The 26,195-nt window shown below is 36.2% G+C and overlaps 2 long non-coding RNA genes across 2 annotated transcripts; one reads left to right on the top strand and one right to left on the bottom strand.

Moving 5' to 3' along the window:
• The first annotated feature begins 5,917 nt into the window (after positions 1-5,917).
• Positions 5,918-10,670, top strand: LOC144363053 (uncharacterized). Its single transcript, XR_014931075.1, has 6 exons — positions 5,918-6,008; positions 8,848-8,936; positions 9,251-9,278; positions 9,373-9,404; positions 9,573-9,609; positions 9,752-10,670. It is a non-coding gene; the product is annotated as an uncharacterized LOC144363053 (long non-coding RNA).
• Positions 10,671-17,075: 6,405 nt separating this feature from the next.
• On the bottom strand, positions 17,076-24,088 carry LOC102802992 (uncharacterized). Its single transcript, XR_438560.3, has 6 exons — positions 23,991-24,088; positions 23,795-23,883; positions 23,488-23,515; positions 23,366-23,394; positions 18,914-18,950; positions 17,076-17,557 (listed from the first exon to the last, which is right to left on the bottom strand). It is a non-coding gene; the product is annotated as an uncharacterized LOC102802992 (long non-coding RNA).
• Between the last annotated feature and the right edge of the window lie 2,107 nt (positions 24,089-26,195).

Genomic DNA, 26,195 nt, shown 5'->3' with positions numbered 1-26,195 from the left:
AAAGGGCCTTGTGGGGCAACCCCGAATTCAAGAGCTAGGAGCGTATCTTCAATGTAGGTCCAATAATAGACGTCTCTGATTGCCTGTCTATCTTATAATCTTCTCCCTTTCAGTTCGTCCGCTCTCAAGGGGTGGGGATCGATTGGTGAAATCATATCACCACAAGGCAAGGCAGGGACGGAAATATACCGGATTGGTTGTCTAGAAATAGCGGTCAAATCAGTGAATAGAGAATGCTAATTCAGTGGAATTAACTACTTTTTATTCAAGCTCTACCAATTTAAAATAGGGGCCTAAGCTCAAAGAAATCATATTTGTTTTCATCGCCAACAGCACTTGCCTCAGCACATTCCAACCACAATCACCATGCAACTGTCCAAAAAATACTGATATACTACAACTTAAATTAGTGACTGTAGTTGTGCAATTCGTTGTTGCTAAGTATCCAAATATGTGTGCTTTTCATTCACGCACCAAGGTCTCTGTGTTCTAAAAGTACTTACTTTAAAATGCATGCCCCATCATTCCAAATTGAATTCACCAGGGTTAATTACATAGCATTTTAAACAGACAAAGATTATCGTCAGGAATTGAAATTCGTTATACATTGGGTTGTAATTAATATCTGAAGCGTATTATCTCAATTAAAAAGATACACACTAACAAGGTGACGCTGGCTGCCATTTATTTATCCATTTCCCCAAACATAAAATGCTGGTCTGCAGCTCAGCAATAGGAATGTGGTTTGAGATAATTCTGACAACAAATAAAATAATGATTGTATTTTATGGATACAACAAACATAGAGAAATATAGAAAAATATATACTACTTTTGTTCATTGTAAGTTCAGTTACACAAAATTAAAATGTATATATATATATAGTAATAGTTACACCTGTATATATATATATATATATACAGGTGTAACTATTACTAAGAAAAATTTACTTTTTTTATATTAAAATTACTGATATACATACATATATATATATATATAGTTAAATAGTAACATTTTTCAGGGCAGTGCGAATTTTCCATACTACTTTGTTCACTCACAGTTTATAGTGCAGTCATATTCTGTGTTCTCCTCATCCGATTCCACAAAAATGCACTCTGTCTGGTTTTCACTTTAAGCCGATCTCCCCTACGGTCTTCATCACAACATCTCTGCATCTCTGCATCTCCCCGGTCTGTGTGGTTGCATCCCGATGTACTACCTCTGCTGCATAGTCTCTACCTACGCCGCGTCTGGGTCCGACTCCGCGTCTGGCTGTGCTTGTCAGGTTCTAGTTTTATTTCTCTTCCTTCACATGCGTTCTCATATGCTTGTTTCATCACGTCCATATCTTTTCCTTTCCACTTAATCACCGGATGCTTCCTCGGCGACGCTATTTCTTCTCAATCCTTACCCTTCATTCACCCTCTGACACTGGAGACATTCCGCAACCATCCCAGAGAGGTCTTGATTCGGGAAATAGTATAATTGTGCAGTTTCCTGGTATCAGCCGTTCCCATCCATATCGACGATGCAGCTGCTTTCCTCGCGTTTCGTTTACTATATGTAGTCTTGTTCAGTAATGTCTGTATCACCTTCACGGTTGTTATTATTTCATGGTGCCGCGTCACGTGGTCTTTCACTCGCCTTTCCGACCTGAAGACAGGATCACATTTCACACATTTCTCGCTATTTTGGGTTCACTGTCTGTCAGCAAATTGTTTAATTTTTTATGTTATCAAACTGTATTTTTAAACAACATTTGATGGTTTTTCGACTATTAAGAAGGGGCCATGTTATCTTTGTTGCAACTTAGGGGATCTCCGTTTTCGTTTCTTTGCAGAAAAAAAATACAAAATCGCATCTTTGCAACTGCTTCCCAACAAGTCTTTAGCTATACTGTCGTTTCAGGCATGTTGCACTATCTTGCAATTTAACATGTATCCATTGCAAAATATTGTTCAGCTTTTTTCCACATAATCTGTTATTATCTCTTCTCCCCCAGGTACATCCGTTTCGCAATGTCATTAGGAAGTGTAATCGCCTTTCCCAGCATCAGCAAGTTTTGTGTAAATGAGGTAGATTCCTGTATTGCATTCCTATAGGATACTGTCGAAATATAATAATCCCAATCAGACTGACCTACCTTAATATATTTTCCAATTAAATCTATCAACTTTTTGTTATAACGCTCAATATACCCATCATATTTTGTGAGTAATTTTCTCAGCTAATCACTATGCTAACACATAGATAATACATTTCTTCAAATAACCTAGATTAACAATTTCGTTCTTAATCAGAGTGTATTTCTATGGGAACACCATCACGTGAAATTAAACTGTGTTACCAATGTATGTGTCACGGTAACTTGGTTGCTTCTTCTCTTGGAAGCCCGAACGTCCATTAAGTAAAATAATCACCAACCACCAAGATAACTTTATTCCTCCGAGGAGTCACTGGCAATGGTCCCATTATATCAAGGACAATTTTTTTTCAGTGGGGCTCCTACCTTATACTGCTGCAGTGGTGATCAACGCCTCCAAGGTAAAACACTATGTTTTGCACAAACAGTACGCTGTTTCTTATTACTGCATATCAGTCCCCAATTATGTAATTTTTCTGGTTTACTCTCTCTCTCTGCAGTCCTTATCATGTGTCCTACAGTTATAATGTACCTACACCATTATGTAAAGCTGCAAAACCATGTATTTCAGTTGTAGGACATTCGGTAACAACCCGGTTTTCCAGGTTCTTACTCTCCATACTTATATAAAATGCCTTCCTCTATTCTGAGTTGCTTCATATTTCTCCAGTAAGCTTTCACGGTGTATGTCAACCGTGACATCTTTTCCAATTTCGATCTGATTCTGCATTCCTTTGCCGTCTTTACTGGACCTATTTTCACATCAGAAATATAGACTTCTTTTATCTGATCGCCGCCCATGTCTGGGTGAATGCTGACAGCTCGTGACTGGGTCACCATTTTCGTGTCCATCTTCTCGGTATCTACTATCCATTGTTTCCATTCCTGATTTTATATTCACATTGTCGTGTCCCTCATTCAAGTGGGAATATCATGCAATTCCCTGCACACTCTCGGCCTTGAAAGTCACAGCGCCATGTTTCCCCTTCCATCATTCCCGTAGATTTCCCATGTCCTGTGTATTACTTTATATTTTTATTCTACTAAGATTTCAACCTACCTGTCGAGTTGACCTTCTGTACACTTAAAACTCAACAACCAGCTTAGAGCTGTATGATCAGTCATGATGGTGAATTGCCTACTGTACAGTTACTGCCTGTAGCATCTAACAAAATTCACCAATGCCAGTATTTATTTTCGTTGTGATGCGATAGTTCCATTCCACTTTACTAAGCAACATGCTGCCATGTGCTATCACCCTTTCTCTTCCATCCTGGACCTGTGATATGACAGCACAAATACCAGTTTCACTTTCATTCATATTCAACACATATTGCTCATTTTCATGGGGATACGCTAGTATCGGAGCGGACATCAGACACTTCTTTGATTCTTGAAAAGCAATATCATACTTTGTTTCCTTTGTCAAACACTCTGTTACTCTATGCAAAGGTGCTGCTATCTTGGCAAATCCTTCTGCATGTCGATGATAGTTGAATTCCCAAGAAACTTCATACATCCCTCACGCTCTTTAGCATTGACCTCACTTTATGTCCCTCACTTTGTCTGGATCCGTTGCTACTCGTCGATTGTTCGGTTTGCTGTTGTGATAATCTACTTATATATGAGGCATTTTCTAGACGTTCACTCAATGTTTTCCACATCAAACTGCGGGGATGTCATGATTATGACACAGGTTAAATACACAATTAACTCTGACAACATTTCAATCGCTTCTTCCAACATTGCACACTGTTTTCTCATATTTTACGGTCAGCTCATGTGAACATCTGCTAATATAGGCTGCTTTCAACTGCCTTCCATTACAATCATCGATTTTAAACTGCGTCGTTCTACAACGATCCTGCATTCGTTATTACTGTTACGTCTATCACTTATCGTAGATAATCGTAAAATGTTTGTATTTTTTAAATTAATGGAAATCCTAATAATCCTAATAATCTTCAAAGAAACAAATTGTTGATGCCGTCGGTACGTACTGAGATTGAAGCTGTTAACGCACTTTGAAAAGTTGTGCACAGTGACTGCAAAGTTGTGCAAAGGGATTGCAAGAATGGTAGATGTATTTGTATATAAGAGCTAAGTTCTTGGCATATAGAACCGTGCAGTTTTCAAGTCGATAAATTTAATAAAAGCCAGTTAGAGGATGTTCAAATGAACTGACCGCAACATTTTAGAAACCAACGTGCAAAGCTGGAAAAAGCGATTGAAATGTCGGCGGATTTGCTTGTATATTTAACCTAAGTCATTGTCATGACAACTACGCAGTTAAATGTCCAAAACAATAAATAACCGTCTCGAAAATGCATCAGATATTAGTAGATTATCACAACATCGAACCGACAAATCGAGGACAAACTGCTTACAAAGTTGTGAAAAGGAATGGTAATGTTGGTAGATTCATTTGCGACTGTTACCTGTGATATAATATTAACATGTCCCTGGGTTAAATGTTCGAAAATGTGAATAAATATTTCGTAAATTGGCGTTAAATTAGCGTAGTGTTACTCGGAACATGTAGAGGTCATAGATCAATTTTAGAATGTGCTTGTGCAAGCGATACCAATGCTAAAACATTCTAAAACATAAAATATCCGCCAATTCGACTAAATTGTGGATAACCCATGCAGCTGTGTGGCTAGGTAATCGACCATTGTAAAGCACAAGTAAAGAACAATCAAGCGTGGTTAGTACTTGCATGGGAGACTCCATGACTCAACAAGGTGTTGGATTTGTTTTCTTTTTGCTTCAACAGACACATGGCAAAAATATAAAAAAAAAGTTTCCGCATTCGTTGTTACTGTTATGTCAATCGCTTATCGTAGATAATCGTAGAATTTTTATAATTTCCTAAATTAATGGAATGTTTTCAAATTCATAATAAGCTTCAAAGAAACAAATTGTTGATGCCGTCGGCACGTACTGAGATTTAAGCTTTTAACGCACCGTGCAAACTTGTGCAAAGTGACTGCAAGATTGGTAGATGTATTTGTATATATGAGCTTGTTGGCATATAAAATCGCGCAGTTTTGAAGTTGATAAATTTAATAAAAGCCAGTAGAAATCCGCCTATATTAGCGGTTGTTCACATGAGCTGGCGGAAAAATGTTAGTAAACGATGTGCAAAGCTGTAAAAAGTGATTGAATGTCGGCGGAGTTGCTTGTATATTTAACCTAAGTCATTGTCATGACAACCCAAACCGTAAAATCGACGACAATCTGCTTACAAAGTTGTGAAAAGCGATTGCAAAGTTGCTAGATTCATTTGCGATTGTTTCCTGTGATATCATATTAACTTGTCTCATGATTAAACGTTCTGAAATGTGAATAAATACTTTGTAAATTGACATTAAACTAGCGTAGTGTTACTCGAAACATGTAGAGGTCACCGCGTAATTCTAGAAGGTACTTGTGCAAGCGATACCAATGTTCAAACATTCCAAAATTTAAAAAAGCCGCCAATTCGACTAAATGTCGAATAAATCATGCAGCTATGTGGTTGGGTGATCGACCATTGTTTGAAGAAAATCACAATGAGGCGTTGTTAGTGCTTGCATGCTACTTGTGCCAGCGATACCAATGTTAAAACATTCCAAAACATGAAATAGGCGCCATCATTTAAATAACTCGTTTAGCTGTGTGGTTTATGTGATCGACCATTCCATTGGTATGTGTTGTCATGACAGTATACAAAATGACTAAATAAAAAAATAAAGCAGCTCATACAACCTGTCAATCACACCACTCTGCTTGAAACCATCGAATATTTAACTGTATAAATTATTTACGACCATTCTTTGACACGGTTCGCAGTGTTTTCACATTTCGTATCCAATTGAATAAGGTAATGTATCATTTCACTGCACATTACACGACGTTGGTCCACATTTAAACACACACTGAACTAATGCATACTAATTTATAATTTTATTATTAACATCATATACATCATATACATACCAATATCATAAATTTCTTTGAAAAATACATATCTGCCTTGAATGTTAATATATCGCTTATTTTAAATAATTCGTTACTTATAATTTCTGACCAAGCCTTTGACACGTGTTCGGGGAAAAATGAGTGTCAATTACATAATTAACAACAGAATAAAAGCGTACCCCACCAACTGACGCAAGATAGCTTTTAAAAATGTGTTCCATGGGTGTTATTTTTTGTCGAAATATCTCATAACCCAATTTGCCTTTCGTACTGTATATTTACTTAGTATATTGCTCAAATCAAGACTGTAATATGAATGGACATAGACACACGAATTGTGTGAATAATCAAATAAAATAAGCGAAGAGGATAGTAGTCAAAAAAGTTGGTACCTCGCCATGCCTGAGTCTGCCCTCTCCCGATGTTTAACTCTCACTAATATTTCACAATGTTTTGTTCCGATATATTTGTTGAAAGTGTTGAGAAATTGATTCGAATTCACCCAGGACTAGTCAACATTTGTACCTGATTATACAATCACTCATCAAGTAAACAGTCTAAGCTCACTTGTTAAACGTTCCACTGGTAGGTGTTGTCATGACAATATACAAAATTACTAAATATAAAAATAAAAGAGCTCATACACCCTGTCAATCACACCACTCTGCCTGAAACCATCGAATTATTTACTACCATTTTTTGACACGGATCGCAGTGTTTTCACATCTCGTATCCAATTGAATTGGGTAATGTATTACTTCATTGCACATTACACGTTGTTGGGCCACATTTAAACACACACTGAACTAATGCATACTAATTTATAATTGTATTATTTACATCATATACATCAGTAATACCAATATCATAAATTTTTTTGAAAAATACATATCTGCCTTGAATGTTAATATATCGCTTATTTTAAATAATTCCACTGTCATTAATTCATTACCTATAATTTCTGACCAAGCCTTCGACACGTGTTCGGCGAAAAATGAGTGTCAATTATATAATCGACAACAGAATAAAAGCGCATCACACCAACTGAGTCAAGATAGCTGTTAAAAATATGTTCCATGGGTGTTCCATGGGTGTTATTTTTGTCGAAATATCTCATAACCAATTTGCCTTTCGCACTGTATAAATACTTAGTATATTGCTCACTGCTGTCTTTCGTGAAATCATATAAGAACCATTCATCGGGAAGTTAAAAAGAAATTATCAGTAGAGTGGAATTAGATACAGCTATGAAATTGAAAGTATGTGTGAATTCGGACATTACCAATGACGTGATATTATTTAGTTTGCCAATTATTGTCAGGTTAGAGTAACTCGAATAGTTCAAGAGTTGTTTTATTGACAGTACATATTTTCACAGTTCATACATGCAGCTAAATAGGTGTTTATAAGAAAAATAAACCCGATACGCTGCTTTCGCAGCTAGTTCACGCGTATTCCACCGTTCGGCACAAACACAAATAATATTTTAAAATGGTAGACGCTTGAATATTTCGGAATTTGCAAATAATGATAAAAGATATGGATGTTTTTTAAAATCGACAGTCTTTTGATTATTACCCACTTAATGTTAGTTTACAGAAGGCGCTTAGTCGGGGCTTCTAGACACGTATATTGTAAATGAATCCGAGCCTGCTTATAATCGAAGAAATGTACTCGGTAGCAAGGACGGTCTGTGCAAAGGCTCGTAGAATTATGTAAAACATGTCATCGAATTTTTGATTGAATGTTTTAAGCCTGTCCATACTGCAACGAGGCATTTGTAGAAAGCGCAATTTACGTTCACATCACATTCCCTGGATCAGTGAATTATAGTCCTTCAATTACAAGAACTTTCAACGATTACATATATTTGAATATTTTAAATCACTTATTGTCGCATATTTCTTTTTTTTTACAAATCAATACGGTGTCATAAATTTCGGGTTAAAAATGTATAATTTTCATATATAATTTGATTCAGTTTAATTATTCAATTTTTTATTCTTAGTGTTACAATTATCATTTTACAAACGTCCATATTGAAATCAGTTTGACATTCCCATATTGTTTTTAATTGAGGCCAATTCACCTACTTCGAGGAGTTCTTAATATGTCACTATGTGACGGTGTCTCAAAATACATACATTGTGCAACCGCGCATGCGTCATTACGCATGATCCCTTTTTAATTCAGCAAATCAAGACTGTAATATGAATGGACGTAGACAAACGAAATGCGTGAATAATCAAATAAAAAAAGCAAAGCGAAGAGGATAGTAGTCGAAAAAGTTGGTACCTCGCCATGCCTGTGTCTGACCTCTCCTATTATTCAACTCTTACTGATATTTCACGATGTTATGTTCCGATATATTTGTTGAACGTGTTAGGAAATTGATTGGAATTCACCCAGGACTTGTACACATTTTCACCCGATTATATAACAACTCAATTATACAGTGTAAGCTTCCTGGTTAAGAATGCCACTAGTATGTGTTGTCATGACAATATACAAAAATACTAAATGAACAAATAAAAAAGTTCATAGACCCAGTCAACCACACCAGTCCGCCTGAAACCATCGAATAATTAACTGTATGCATTATTTACTACAAACCATTGATACGAATCGAAGTGGATGTATAATTTTATTGCACATTACACGATCGTTGTTGAATGACGTGTCCACGTTTGAAGACACATAGAACTATTGTTTACTAATTGTTCTATCATTTATAATTGCAGCCTTTACAGCAAGCATGCGATCTGTAATGATTTTTGCTTTATTATTCTTACTGGTCACCAATATTAGTGGTGAAGAACAGCAATTGTCAGTAAGTAGACTTACGTTGCCTATAATTTCCATTGCATTATGCGAGGCAACAAAATGTCAAGTTAGAAATTTTGAACTAACATTTATTGCACTACTTTATGGTCTAAATCAACATTTCTTCATTCAATTCATGTAACGGGTTTCCGTTCGAATACGAACACTGCAATTGCTGATCGTTTACTTCAAAGGCTTGATAATACAGTATTGTTTTCTTGTGGCAATATATATATATATATATATATATATATATATATATTTGTATCTATGAATGATTATAAATATAATTATTACAAACCAATTTATTATTTTCAACAGGATTTAGAAGGTGAAGCTGTCGGACAAGGTTTGATACATTCAATTTATAAATTTATCAATTCTTGTTTCTAATTTAATTAAACATTTCACTTATCCTGATCTACAATGACTTTCACTTTCAGATGTAAATGATTTCCGAGCACCTAATTTGCCGGTAAGTCAATAATCACAATGATAGGAAATAATAGTAATAATATTATATTGACTTACTACTTCATAATTTACTTTGTGTGTATTTTCCACACTTCGGAATATATTTACGTAATAAAGCGCTAAATTAATATTCATCCTATTGTGTAATGCATCTGTGTTTCTCTCATAGGATGACGTGACACAGGAAGAACATTTTGATGACCTGAGTAAGTAGTTCGCCGACCATTTGTTGGGAAAAAGAATCAATGATACAGTGTTTTATGTTGGCATAAAAGGCATATGATATATATTTTAACACACTTATTTCAACACAACACAAATAACTATTGATTATAAATCTCGTTTCAGCAATAATGTTGAAGTTGAGTTTGGTTTATTCTTTAATTATTGGTATGTTCACTGGACGTGTTTGATTGGCCGATTCGAAATCATGTGATTTGTACGTCATTAATTTAAAAACAAAATGCTAGCTTATTTAACATAATAATGCTTATGGAAGATATATTTTGTTATGCGGAATTGGTGGCATACTAAACGGATCTATTATTTTTTTATAAATTTGTTCACTTGTGTAAACTTTATTTTTCAGGGGCTTGGCAAAGAATCCATGTGTCATAGTTACAAATATTTTGTGGGTGGTTGTTGCTTTTGCATTGCCTGTTAGTTAAAGTTGTTGTACTCATTGTTTTTTCCTGCTTAATCAGGTGTTATTATGGTGGTTTTAGTGTCTAGTGTGCATAGTATGTCAGTAAGCATTGGCTTTCACCTATTTATAACCAGACCAATATTGCCTTCACAATTCTCATCAACTCGTACAATATTGAGACGCTGGATACATTGCATAATTATTATATTTTGTATTACTTAATATAAACAATAAAGGACACATGTTGGCTGCAGAATAATCAAACTAATCGGTGTAAAGACATAATGGATACTTGGCCATGCAAAACAAATGTGATTAGTCGAGAGATTCACTACATGTAAATTCACAATAGATATTGTTTGATAAATGAACGATTCATGTTACGAGGATGAAATACAAACAAATTGGAATGAATTCACTCAATAATTCTCTTGATGTGTACAACATGTACATATGTGATTTTCTTTATGAATACATAACAGGCAGGTAAAAATAAAATAAACAACGAATGGACCAGCCTATCTCCTGTTGGAAGTCATCTCCAGTAAAATAATCAAAGATAATATCATAGTAATAATGTTAATTATGAGATCAATAAATAAATCACATGAACATTGAAAAGCACAAGCTTAGTGCATATTTTCTTATAACATTAACCAAAATATCATCAAAAGTACATTTGTGCATGTATTAGTATTCTGACATATAATTCGGGAAGGGGCTTTGTGGGGCAACTCCGAATTCAGGAGCTATGAGTGTATCTTCATTGTAGGTTCAATAATAGACGTCTCTGATTGCCTGCTTATCGTATAAGTCTTCTCCCTTTCAGTTCGTCCGCTCTCAAGGGGTGGGGATCAATTGGTGAAATCTTTATCACCACAACTGAGGCAATGCAGGGACGGAAATATACCGGATTGGTTGTCTAGAAATAGCGGTCAAATCAGTGTATAGAGAATGCTAATTCAGTGCAATTAACCACTTTTTATTCAAGCTCTACCAATTTAAAATAGGGGCCTAAGCTCAATGAAATCATATTTGTTTTCATCGCTAACAGCACTTGCCTCAGCACATTCCAACCACAATCACCATGCAACTGTTCGAATAATATTGATATGCTACAACTAAAACCAGTGACTGTACTTGTGCAATTGGTTGTTGCTAAGTATCTAAATATGTGTGCTTTCCATTCACACACCAAAGTCTCTGTGTTCTAAAAGTACTTACTTTAAAATGTATGCCCCATCATTCCTAATTGATTACATTAGGGTTAATCACATAGCATTTTAAACAGACAAAGATTATCGTCAGGAATTGAAATTCGTTATACATTGGGTGGTAATTAATATCTGAAGCGTATTATCTCAAATGAAAAGATAAAGAGTATCGCTGGCTGCCATTTATTTATCCATTCCCCCAAACATACAATGCTGGTCTGCAGCTCAGCAGTAGGAATGTGGTTTGAGATATGTCTGACAACAAATAAAATAATGATACAATCATTACAACAAATGAATACAACAAACATAGAGAAATATAGAAAAATAAATACTACTTTTGTGTATCCATCACGCACAAGTAGAAGTTCAGTTACACAAAATTAAAATGTATATATATATATATATATATATATATACAGGCATCACTATTAAGAAAAATGTACTTTTTTATATTAAAATTATTGATATATATAAATCATATACATATAGTTAAATAGTACAATTTTTCAGGGCAGTGCGGATTTCCCATACTAATTTGTTCACTTACATTTTATAGTGCAGTCCTATTCTGTGTTCTCCTCATCCGATTCAACAAAAATGTACTCTGTCTAGTTTTCACTTTAAGCCGATCTCCCCTATGGTCTTCATCACAACATCTCTGCATCTCCCCGGTTTGTGTGGTTGCATCCCGATGTTCCACCCCCACTGCATAGTCTCTACCTACACCGCGTCTGGGTCCGACTCCGTGTCTGGCTGTGCTTGTCAGGTTCTGGTTTTATTTCTTCTCCTTTACATGCGTTCTCATATGCTTGTTTCATCACGTCCATATCTTTTCCAATTAATCAACGGGTGCTCCCTCGGCGACGCTATTTCTTCTCCATCCTTTTCTTCATTCACCCTCTGACACTGGGGACATTCTGCAACCATGCCAGAGAGGTCTTGATTCGGGAAATAGTATAATTGTGCAGTTTCTTGGTATCAGCCGTTGCCACTCCTATCGACGATGCAGTTGGTTTTCTCACGTTTCGTTTACTATATGTATTCTCGTTCAGTAATGTCTGTATCGCCTTCACGGTTGTTATTATTTCATGGTGCCACGTCACGCGGTCTTTCACTTGTCTTTCCGACCTGAAGTCAGGATCACATTTCACACATTTCCCGCTATTTTGGGTTCACTGTCTGTCAGCAAATTGTTTATTTTTTTATGTTATCAAAAATGTAGTTTTAAACAACATACGACGGTTTTTCGACTATTATGAAGGGTCCATACTGTCATTTCAGGTGTGTTGCACTATCTTGAAATTTAACATGTATCCATTGCAAAATATTGTTCAGCTCTTTTTCCACATAATCTGATATTATCTCTTCGCCCCCAGGTACATGCGTTTCGCCATGTCATTAGGAAGTGTAATCGCCTTTCCCAGCATCAGCAAGTTTTGTGTAAATGAGGTAGATTCCTATATTCCTTTCCTATAGGATATTTTCGAAATATAGTAATCCCAATCAGACTGACTACCTTAATATATTTTCCAATTAAATCTATCAAAGTTATGTTATAACGCTCAATATAACCATTATATTTTGTGAGTCATTTCTAATCACTATGCTAACACATAGATAATACAAATAACCTAGTTTAACAATTTCGTTCTTGATCAGAGTGTATTTCTCTAGGAACACCATCATGTGAATATAAACTGTGTTACCAATGTATGTGTCACGGTGACTTGGTTGCTTCTTCTCTTGGAAGCCCGAACGTCCATTAAGTAAAATAATCACCAACCACCAAGATAACTTTATTCCTCCGAGGAGTCACTGGCAATGGTCCCATTATATCAAGGACAATTCTTTTCAGTGGGGCTCCTACCTTATACTGCTGCAGTGGTGATCAATGCCTCCGGGGTAAAACACTATGTTTTGCACAAACAGTACGCTATTGGCACTATAACTGCATATCAGTCCACAATTATTTCATTGATATTTCTGTTTTACTCTCCCTCTCTCCTGGGTGAATGCTGACAGCTCGTGCCTGGGTCACCATTTTCTTGTCCATCTTCCCGGTATCTACTATTCATTGTTTCCATTCCTGATTCTATATTCACATTTTTGTGTCCCTCATTCAAGTGGGAATATCATGCAATTCCCTGCACACTCTCGGCCCTGGAAGTCACAGCGCCATGTTTCTCCTGCCAACCCAACCACATTGCTTACATGGTATTCTCATAACGTAGATTTCCCATGTCCTGTGTATTACCTCTAAGATTTCAACCTACCTGTCGAGTTGACCTTCTGCACACTTAAAACTCAACAACCAGCTTAGAGCTGTATGATCAGTCATGATGGTGAATTGCCTACTGTACAGTTACTGCCTGTAGCATCTAACAAAATTCACCAATGCCCGTATTTCTTTTCGTTCTGATGCAATTGTTCCATTCCGCTTTACTAAGCAACATTCTGCCATGTGCTATCACCCTTTCCTTTCCATCCTGGACCTGTGATATGACAGCACCAATACCAGTTGCACTTTCATTCATATTCAACACATATTCCTCATTTTTTGTGGATACGCTAGTTTCGGAGTGGACATCAGACACTTCTTTAATTCTTGAAAAGCAATATCATACTTTGATTCCTTTGTCAAACACTCTGTTACTCTATGCTGCTATCTTGGCAAATCCTTCTACATGATGATGATAGTTGAACGCCATCCCCAAGAAACCCCATACATTTCTCACGCACTTTAGCATTGACCTCACTTTATGGCCCTCACTTTGTCTAGATCCGTTGCTACTCGTCGATTGTTCGGTTTGCTGTTGTGATAATCTGCTTATATATGAGGCATTTTCTAGACGTTCACTCAATGCAGCTGTGTGGTTAGGTGATCGACCATTGTTCAAAGTAAAGCTCAGTCACGCGTGGTTAGTACTTGCATGGGAGACTCCCTGAATAAACTAGGTGTTGTTGATTGTTGATGCCGTCGGTACGTACTGAGATTTATCTTATTAACGCTTTCTGCAAAGTTGTGCAAAGTGTCTTCAAGGTTGGTAGATGTAATTGCATATATGATTGCATATATAGTAAACGATGTGCAAAGCTGTAAAAAGTGATTGAATGGCGGAGGAGTTGCTTGTATATTTAACCTTAGTCATTGTCATGACAACCCCGCAGTAAAATGACGAAAACAATGAATAACCGTCTCGAAAATGCCTAATATGGTAGCAGATTATCACAACGGCAAACCAAAAAAATCGACGACAAACTGCTTACAAAGTTGTGAAAAGCGATTGCAAATTTGATAGATTCATTTGCGAGTGTTACCTGTGATATCATATTAACATGTCCCATAGTTAAAGGTTCGAAATGTGAATAAATATTTCGTAAGTCGGCTTTAAATTAGCGTAGTGTTACTCGGAACATGTAGAGGTTATAGGTCAATTCTAGATGGTGCTTATGCATGCGATACCATTGTTAAACAGTCCAAAACATGAAACAGCCGCTAATTCGACTAAATTTCGGATAACTCATGCACGTATGTGGTTAGGTTATCGACCATTGTTTATAGTAAAGCAAAATAAGGCGTGGTTAGTATTTGCATTGGAGACTCCCTCAGTAAACAAGGTGTTGGATTTTGTTTCTTCTTGCTTCAACATACACATGGAAAAAATAGGTAGAAACGTTCCTGCATTTGTTGTTACTGTTATGTCAATCATTTATCGTAGATAGTCGTAGAATTTTTTGAATTTTTTGAGTTAATGGAAAGTTTTCTAATCCTATATAATCTTCAAAGAAACAAATTGTTGATGCCGTCGGCATCTACTGAGATTTAAGCAATTAACGCACTGTGCAAAGTTGTGCAAAGTGAGTGCACGATTGGTGTATGTATATGTATATATGAGCTAAGTTGTTGGCCTATAGAACCGCACAGTTCTAAAGTCGATAAATTTAATAAAAGGCAGTTGAAAGCATCCTATATTAGCGGATGTTCACGTGAGCTGAACGTAAAATGTTAGAAAACAACGTGCGAAGTTGGAAAAAGCGATTGTAATGACGGCTGAGTAGCTTGTATATTTAACCTAAGTCATTGTCATGACAACCCCGCAGTTAAATGTCGAAAACAATAAATAACCGTCTCGAAAATACGGCATATATTAGCAGATTATCACAACAGAAAACCGAAAAATCGACGACAAACTGCTTACAAAGTTGTGAAAAGCGATTGTAAAGTTGATAGATTCATGACGTGTCCCATAGTTAAAAGTTCGAAAATGTGGATAAATATTTCGTAAATTGGCGTTAAATAAGCGTAGTGTTACTCGGAACATGTACAGGTCATCGGTCAATTCTAGAAGGTTCTTGTGCAAACGACATCATGTTAAAACATTCCAAACATGAAATAACCGCCAACTTGTAAAACACTAAAACTAACAGAAACACATGGTTTTGCAAGGTTTGCATAATGGTGTAACTGCAGGACACATGATCGGGACTGCAGAGAAAGAGTAAAGCAGTAATATCATTGACATAATCTGGGGACTGATGTGCAATTATAGTTTAAACAGCGTACTGTTCAAATCATAGTGTTTTACCGTAGTCACATAGAGCACCACTGCAGCGGAATAAGGTATGAGGCCCAATGAAAAGAATTGTCCTTAATATAATGGGACCGTTGCCAGAGACCCCAAATGGGAATAAAGTTAACTTGGTGGTTGGAGATTATTTTACTCAATGGATAGAGGCGTTTGGGCTCCTAACTGAAGAAGCAACCAAGTCACCGTGACACATACATTGGTAACACAGTTTATTTAACGTGATGGTGTTCCTAAAGAAATACACTATGAGCAAGGATGACATTGTGAATCTAGGTTATTTGCATAAATGTGCTAGTGACTCGCAAAATCTGATGGTTGTATTGAGCGTTATAACAAAACGTTGATAGATTTAATTGCCAAATACATTAAAGTGGATCAGTCTGATTGAGATTTATACATTCCCATATCGATAATGTCCTTTAGGAATAGGATACGGAATTCTACTTCATTCACACAAAACTGAAGATGGGAAATAGTACAGTAGAAATGACATGAGAATAGTCAAACCCATACATTTTCTATAACAACCATTTTTTTTGTTTTAAACTCAGATGTTGTTTATAAAATACATTTTTCACCATACATAAACAATTAAACAATTTGCTGACAGGCAGTGTACCCAAAATAGCGAGTAATGTGTGAAATGTGATGCTGTCTTCAGGTCGGAGGGGCGATTGAAAGACCGCGTGACGCAGCACCATGCGTGAAGGCGATACGTACATCACCAAACGAGAATGCGTATAGTAAACGAAACGTGAGGAAACCAGCTGCATCGTCGATAGGGGTGACAATGGCTGATACCAAGAAACTGCACAATTATACTATTTCCCGAATTAAGACCACTCTGGGATGGTTGCAGAATGTTTCCAGTGTCGGAGGGTGAAAAAAGAAAGAAATAACGCGCCGAGGGAGCATCCGGTATTAATTGGAAAGAAAATATAAAGACGTGATGAAACAAGCATATAAGAACACATGTGAAGGAGAAGAAATAAAACTATAACCTGACAGGCACAGCCAGACTCGGAATCGGATGTAGATGCCGAGATAGTAGAGACTATGCTGTGGAGGTGGAACATCGAGACGCAACCACACAGACCGGGGAGATGCAGAGATGTTGTGATGCAGACCGCGGGGGAGATCGGCTTAAAGTGAAAACCAGACAGAGCGCATTTTTTGTTGAATCAGATCAGGAGAACACAGAATAGAACTACACTATAAACTATATATATATATCTGTTTTAATTTTTATAGAAGCACCTTCCCAAATAAAACAAATTCTAAAATTTAGATAACCAATCCCGTATATTTCCGTCAATGCATTGCCTCAGTTGTTGTGATATACTTTCACCAATCGATCCCCACCCCGTGACAGCGAACGTACTTAAGGGAAAAAACTTATAAGATAAGCACGCCACCAGAGACGTCTATTATTTGAAGATAACCTCCCACAAAAGTCGTTCTCGAATTTAATGTTACAATACTAATACAAGCAAAAATATACCTTTGATGATATTTTACTTAGCATGTGTTTGTCAATGTTCATAGGGTTTATTCAATTGATCTCATAATTAAATTATTACTAAATAGAAACACATAACACACTATGATATTATCTTTGACTAGTTCACTGGTGATATCTTCTAACAGGAGATAGACTGGCCCATTCGTTGTTTATTTCCTTTTTACCAGCCCATGGGTTGACCTAGAAAACACAAGTTGACAAAACTTTTAACCATGTATTCATAAAGAAAATCACATACATACACGTTGTACACAACAAGACAGTTATTAAGTGAATTTATTTCCTATTTGTTTTTATTTCACCCTCATACCATGAATGCTTAGTTGGCACTAGTCAATAAAACACCATAATAACACCTGATATCGAAAATTAAGCAGGACAAAACAATGTAGGCAGGAACTATAACAAGCAATGCAAAAATAACAACCACTCACAAAACATTTGCAACTATGACATGGATTCTTGGACAAGCCACTGAAATATCAGGTTTCCATAAAAGAACAAATGTCTAAAAATCATTAAATATGTTTAGTATGCCACCAATACTACATATATCTATATCATATACAGAATATATCTACCATAACCATTGGGACTATGTTGATAAAGCTAACCATTTTTTTTAAATTAATGAAGTAAAAATAACACGATTTCGAATCAAAATCAAATTTGCCGATCAACATGTCCAGTTAATAGGCAAATATTAAATGAATAAACCCAACTCAACTTCAGCATTTTAGTTGAAGGTTAGTATGTGTTGAAATAAGTGTGTTAAAATACATATTACATGACTACCTGATATTTCAAAATGCAACATTTTATAATTGATTCGTTTTCTGTCATGAATTTGTTTTCGCGTATCTGTTGACCGACTTAATTAACTGATTATTAGCTGAATTGCTGTGTTATGTCTGTCATCGTTTAGGTCTATTTGAAGTTTTGGACGGAACTTGGCTCAGTGATTTGGAACTAATTACAAGATACCGTCGCTATTCTGACATCCGTAGTTATTAATGTAGTGAACGATTAATCAAAAGATATGACGTATTCAGTGCTTAGTGTGATTGGCTTTATGATTGAAGGTTACGCCCTAGAGTCTTTTTACTGTTTTGTAATTGGTTAGAGTTTTGAAAATGAATAAAGAGAGTTTGAGTTGGTCTTGGCGAATACTCCACGATAGACGCAGTCGAGTGCAGTCCTGGGCAGTCGAGTCGAGTCCGAGAGAGTCTTGGGGCGAGCCTTGACGCAGTCCAGTCTTGGGCGAGTCTTGGTTCAGCCTTGTGAGAGTCTTGGGGACTTTTCCCCAGGGCGCTGTGTCTGGTAGAGTGCTCGATTGACCGACTAAGACGAGAGCTGAAACGTATTTCGTTGTGTGTGTCTTATTTGACTGTAAAGTATAAGTGACTTTCCCGATCCCGTACCTCAAGGGGACGAGATAGAGAGACGAGACGAGTTCCCCCCTGACAAGTGTGGAGAACCCGAGAGAAAGAGGTTTTACTCCTGATATTTCTAACAAATGGTCGGTAAACTACTTACTCAGGTCCTCAACATTTTCTGCCCGTGTCACGTCATTCTAAGAGAGAAACACAGATGCATTACTCAATGAAATGAATATTACTTCTGCGCGTTATAATGTAAATACATTCTGATGTGTGGAAAATATACACAAAGTAAATTATGAAGTAGTAAGTAAATATATTATAATTATTATTAATTATATTATAGCATTGTCAATACCAGCAAATGTTATGACGTCATTGCCACAGATTATTCGCGATAATGTATTGCATTATTGAGTGAATGCTTTGTACCATGTATAGAATAAAATGTTCGAAAAACAAATAAATAGACGGGCATAAGAGAAATTATTGGATGAAAACGATTAAATCAAAACTGAAAATGAATAACTCTGAGCTATATACAAAATAATAATTTTTTCTTAGTTTACATGAAAAATGTCATTGCCGCCACAACGACAAACGCAAATCGTCGTCTGGCCAATCACAACTTCGCGAGAAGCCCCCAGTACCGACGTCCAACGCGTAAACAAACGTAGCTCAACAACGGCAAACACAATGGCTCGTTTTATCGATGTCGACGAATCCCAGTTAAATGTGCTCGAAAATGCAAGAAATTAAAAAAATACTTCACAGCAGACTATTTGGGGAGTACGTGTTACGCCACCCAATTTGAAGACCTCCCTGTCGTTGAGCTCGCCGACTTGCTATGGGATATTTTCGCCTCAGCCGACAAGCAAGATAGGGTGATGTCTAGTTTACGAGCTTCAACCCATCTACACATCACCCCCCCCCCCGATCATCGCAAAATTAACATCGTGTAGAATATGGAGTTCCAAGTTTGTCTATTTGTTGTATACGTGTTATGTTGATATGGCCGATGCACACTGTATTGTGCTTGTGTATGTGAACGGGAATCGTTGCATGAACGCGTTGACGTTATATACAGTATACAGATTACAAGGCCCACGGGCGCTTGCAACAGGATTTATGGTTAAGGGAGATAGGCTTGGGTAGGGTTATATACTAGTATAGAAATAAAGACAGGGTATGAAAAGTCCGCACTTGGAATCGCTGTACACCAAACGAATACGGCTGGTTTGTGAATAAACTCGCACACTACACTCACCAAAAAAGCAATCCACTTGACTATCAGACTCTTATTTATCCAATTTTGTCATACGTTTGTAATAATTTGTCTGTAAATTCGCAAAAAATGATAATTTCTGGCGCTATGGAGCGTCGCGGCGTGAAAAACACAACTACTCCCTGACAAGCTCCGCCCATCGAACGCTCATTGGTAGAAAGGGTTCGGGTCAAAGGTCATACTCTCGCTCACCTCACCGGGGGATATCACCCTATATAATCAAAAGGTGACTCGTTTCGTTGACAGTGGTTGGTGCTCTCTCCGCTTCGTCGCAAGTCTGGCATCTCGCCGTTGATGCTTAATGGTGTCAATGTCATTGAATTCTTCGCCCAGGTCAATTTCACCGACATATTGATTTTTGCCGCCCTTATTTTCAAGCTGCAAATCTTCTTGTATGCTCATTTCATCCATTATTATATTGTCGTATATCCACCTAAACACATCTGGGTTGAATCCAGGCCTTTGATTGATGACATTTTTATACATCATTAACAATCTCGTGGACGGCAGAATCAAGTACTTGTTGTCAATGATATCCTAGTAACCTTTGAACTCCTGCACCAAAGTTGAATTGCAAACTGGATTACTGCCCTGTCCCAACTACGTTCTTTGGGTTGCACTTTACTACTATTGATTATTGGAGTCAATAACGAAAGCATGTTTGAATCATCGTTCGGTGCTATTATGTTTAACACATCCCTTACATTAATTTCCGAAACGACACATTTCTTCCTATCAGGGCTAGGCTCATCTAAAGTTTTTGGCTGGTAGCTTTTCTGATAGCAGAACTTTGCTGACAGCCACTACAAATATCGGAAGCAGAAGGCTGTGATAATATGCGACAACACTTTATATCACGCACACTTTGAACAGTTTTACTATTTACTGGATTAGATTCAATTAATAGGTTTTGTGTGACAATAATATTACATGGTTTGGTCACACCAGTGCATAGTTTTATCCTGTCTAAGAAGAGTACTAGAATATCTAAGTTATATTCTGTAGAAAACATGGCTGTTGGAAACCCATACTGTTTCAAATCAACTGCCGTGTCATTTATCTTAACACTAAAGGAGTCATCACTGGTAAACGTTACAGACATAATGTTGATAGCAATCAGCTTCTCTCGGATAATGTGCTTTCACAAGGTTACAGTGTTACTGGTAATATCAGACTGAAAGAACCTTTTATTCAACATTAATGTTGCGATTTCACATATATCAAGTGATTCGTTATATCCATCCTTATTGTGGCACCATGTTATACCTCTGTATATTTCTGAAAAGAAAATACACATCGTACTCAACTAGACTGAAATACAGTCAGATTATTATGACAGGGACCATGAAGAAAATTTGTGAAAGCCTCAATCACTTGGAAAAATATACTGCGAGTAATAATTGCGTATAATAAATTACAAATTAACTGTATAATAATTAGCCACTGCAATTATTGTTTAAATAACGAAATACCCGATTGTGATTTCGCATTGGAATTGTGCACGAAGAAGGATGGGCAAATCAACGCGCACGCATACTAACCGATTGAATACATTGATTTCTAAATTAGCTACAAAGGCTTGCAAAAATGACGACGATACAAGTTTAATATAAACTCATAATATTTCAATTTCACGAGGAACCGGACACCTTACAATCAGATTATTTTGTGTATGGCTATGCGATGGCATTTTCTCTTTCCATATAAAAATGCTGAATTTGGAACCCCATCTGGTGGCACATATGTGTATATCTTTTCAACGGGAGTACCCCCTAGAGGCCGAACAAATCCAGTGACGTTAACGACTCAGTCACGTTGTGATTGGAGTTTGACTGGAAACACAAGCTAAGGTAACGAGGGTGATTGTGACCAGTCGTAAGCGTGAACAATGTGACCGGTTTGTCTACGTTCCTTACACACCTTCAACGTGTCTTTTTTCACTTCTCGGTATATATTCTGTCTTATTATTTCCAATCACAGCCAACTGTTGTCTAGTGTGGTTAGACCTATATATTGTTGGTACAAGACATTTCAGAGCTCTAGAAAATATCTGCCATTGAAATCGGAAAATAATGATATTATACATTACTAAACAAACAAAGTCCTAGTCTATGTACCTTTTTACTGACAATCTTGTCGCTCCCAGTGGTGGCCGCAAATAACGTAGAACACGCTTTGTAAACTGACCCACACACAATACAATCACTCTCATTTGCACTTCTCAAGTTTGACAAAATCCTGTATATACATATACATGTAAAAACAGAATTTCAGTAAAAGGAGACGAACTAGCTTGTAGTGTATATACTGTGTAGATTGATGTATACTTATGGTGAAAAATAAATTCTAATTTATTCATATTAACGATTACAGTCATATTCGATTATCTATTCATTATAAGATATACATGTAATAGCGTTTTAAACGTGTTTTACAAGTGTTGTTTTAACTTTAAAGCAATCGGTACAAACGCGAGACCGTGTTCGACGAAATGCTACTTTAAGAGTGGGACCCCCTGTAAAGCAGCGAATTTTCGAAAAAGCATTTACCAACGCGTTGAGATTGGTGTAAAATAGTTGATGTTATATGCGATAGTACCTACCAATAACTATAAAATGCCATCTTCCAGCTTTCATAAGAAATGAAACGCCCATTTTTTCCGGATTTTGGCTCCCGTATTTACATTCGTAGTGACCGCTATTGTATTTGAAATCAGGGTGACCCTTTGACCCGAGCCCTTTCTACCAATGAGCGTTCGATGGGCGGAGCTTGTCAGGGAGTAGTTGTGTTTTTCACGCTGCGACGCTCGATAGCGCCAGAAATTATCATTTTTTTGCGAATTTACAGACAAATTATTACAAACGTATGACAAAATTGGATAAATAAGAGTCTGATAGTCAAGTGGATTGCTTTTTTGGTGAGTGTAGTGTGCGAGTTTATTCACAAACCAGCCGTATTCGTTTGGTGTACAGCGATTCCAAGTGCGGACGTTTCATACCCTGTCTTTATTTCTATACTAGTATATAATCCTACCCAAGCCTATCTCCCTTAACCATAAATCCTGTTGCAAGCGCCCGTGACAAGGCCCACATAATGTAGACGCAATTCTGTTGAATGTTTTTGGTCGTTTATTCAAATTATCTTAGTTTTAACGTGTGAAAATTCACTGGCATCGCCAAAGCAAAAAATAATAACAATAATGTACTCCCGGTGGTTCATACTGAACTCAAGGAAATTTTGCACTCCATAATGTGCTTTCGTTCATTTTGAGCCACCAGGGAGTACATTATTGTTTAATTATTTTCATTATGATTATAGACTTACCAGCAAATCTGCTCGAACATCATTTACGTCTGAAAGTGAAAGTGATTGTAAATCAGGATAAGATAGGGTTTAATTAACTAAGAAACGAGAATTGATAAATGTGTAAATTGAATGTATCAAACCTTGTCCGACAGCTTCACCTTCTAAATCCTGTTGAAAATAATAAATTGGTTTGTAATAATTATATTTATAATCATTCATATATATATAAATATATATATATTGCTACAAGGCAAAAATACTGTATTATCAAGCCTTTGAAGTAAATGGTCAGCAATCGCAGTGTTCGTATTCGAACGGAAACTGAAATAAGACATGTGGATTTAGGTAGCAAAATAGTGCAATGAATGATAGTACAAAATTTCTAACGAGACAATTTATCGCTTTGCATAATTAAATGGAAATTATAAACAACGCCGGCCTACTTACTGGCAATTGCTGTTTTTCACCAGTAATATTGACGACCAGTAAGAATAATAAAGCAAAAATCATTACAGATCGCATGCTTGCTGCAAAGGCTGCAATTATAAATGATAGACAAATTAGTATGCATTAGTGCGTGTTTTTAAATGTGGCCTTTTAATTCAACATCGACCATGTAATGTGCATTAAAATAAAACATTACCTTATTCGATTAGATACGAGATGTGAAAACACTGCGATTCGTGGCAATGAATTGTAGTAAATAATTTACACAGTTAAATATTCGATGGATTCAGATAGAGTAGTGTGATTGACAGATTCTGTAAGCTGTTTTATTTTGATATTTAGTATTTTTGTACATCGTCATGACAACACATACCAGTGGAATTCTTAACCAGTGAGCTTAGACCGTATTACCGATATATCACCATTCAATGCAGATATATATGTTTCAAACAATTTTATGAAATTGGTATTGTATACATCTCTGATTTATGTGATGTACAAACTACAATTACAAATGATAGACAAATTAGTATGTATTAGTTCAGTGTGTTTTTAAATGTGAACACGTAATTCTACATCGAACTGTAATGTGCAATAAAATAATACATAGAGTAGTGTGATTGACAGGCTCTGTGAGCTGTTTTATTTTAATATTTAGTATTTTTGGACATTGTCATGACAACACATACCAGTGGAATTCTTACCAGTGAGCTTAGACTGTATTACCGATATATCACCATTCAATGCAGATATAAATTTTTCAAACAATTTTATGAAATTGGTATTGTATACATCTCTGATTTATGTGATGTACAAACTAAAATTATAAATGATAGACAAATTAGTATGTATTAGTTCAGTGTGTTTATAAATGTGGACCAACAACGTGTAATGCGCAATGAAATAATGCAATACTTTATTCAATTGGATACGAGATGTGAAAACACTGCGATTCGTGTCAATGAATAGTAGTAAATATTTTATACAGTTGAATATTCAATGGTTTCAGACAAAGTGGTGTGATTGACAGCTCTATGAGCTGTTTTATTTATTTATTCGAATTAAATTTTTCAACATGTTCAACAAATCGTAAATGCCACCAATAAATATACTGCCTGACCGTGTCCGACCAAAACATGGTGACTAAACTCAAATGTATACAAGTGAGGTTATATGGTAACCTTGCTACCTGTATCTCTACATACATTTGGAATGCAGATGCTTGTAAAAAATATGATAGCTGTTGATAAAATGTATCCCGTATCGTTTTCGTGTGTATTTAAATAACATTTTCCTCAGTTTATTGCCCCAAAATGAAAAAATCACAAATTTATTTAACTGAATGTAGTAATATTGCTGTCAGGCTCTAACGGGCGTTGGATTCTCTTAGCTTGGCAGTTTGGGGTAATATGGGGGATATTACGCATCAATCACAGGGTAAAACATGTCTAATTTAGTAATAACATAGGTCGCTTAAAAACATAGTTTACTCTGGTATCAGTGGGGTTAAAATTTGGGGGTGGTCACTCTCAGTCATGGCGAGGTACCAACTTTGTTGACTACTGTCCTCTTCTTATGTTCTATTGAACTATTCACGCATTTCGTTTGTCTCTCTATTCATATTACAGTATGGGTTTCCATATTCTAAATTAGAAAGGGATCATGCGTAATGGCGCATGCGTAGTGGCACAATGTATGTGTTTTGAGACACCGTCACTTAGTGACATAATAAGAACTCTCCAAAAGAGGTGAATTAGCCTCAATTAAAAAAAATATGGGAATGTCAAACTGATTTTAATATGATATACAATGCCAATAGTAACACTAAGAATGAAAAGAAAAATAATGTAAACATTAACACATTAAAATAATTGTTACTGTTACAATAAACTGAATCAAAGTAAAAATGTAATATTCGAAATGACATCTAAGATGCTATGTTTTTAATGGAAACAAAAGATGCTCTTCATAGCATTATCTCTTTTTAGCCCGAAATTATGGAACTGTATTAATATGTAAAAACAGATATTAAGCAGCAATAAGTGAACATCATGTGATGCCTTAGAAAAATTCTGCATTAAAATCGCATTACCTCTAAACTGAATGAAACATCATCTATAATTTCAATACATAAAGCTTTGAGTCTAGCCGCAGCATCATTTCTGAAATATAGCATTTTCCAGTCAGCAAATCACATCTACTGTTAAAATTAAAATTAAATATTGAAATTAATTTATCAATATTACAAGCAGTGAACATCAAGTGATGCCTTGAATTAATTATTCATTACAAGCCTAATACCTCTAAACTGAATGAAACAGCACCTATTACTTGCATCCATAAGGCTTTGTGTCTAGCCGCAGCATCATTTCTGTGATATACCATTCCTTACAAGTAAGTT

The sequence above is a fragment of the Saccoglossus kowalevskii genome, chromosome 12 (genome assembly GCF_978046115.1).
Source record: "Saccoglossus kowalevskii chromosome 12, keSacKowa6.1, whole genome shotgun sequence".
NCBI lineage: Eukaryota > Metazoa > Hemichordata > Enteropneusta > Harrimaniidae > Saccoglossus > Saccoglossus kowalevskii.
Note: the sequence above shows the minus strand (reverse complement) of the source record. Positions and strands in the feature narration are given on the sequence as shown.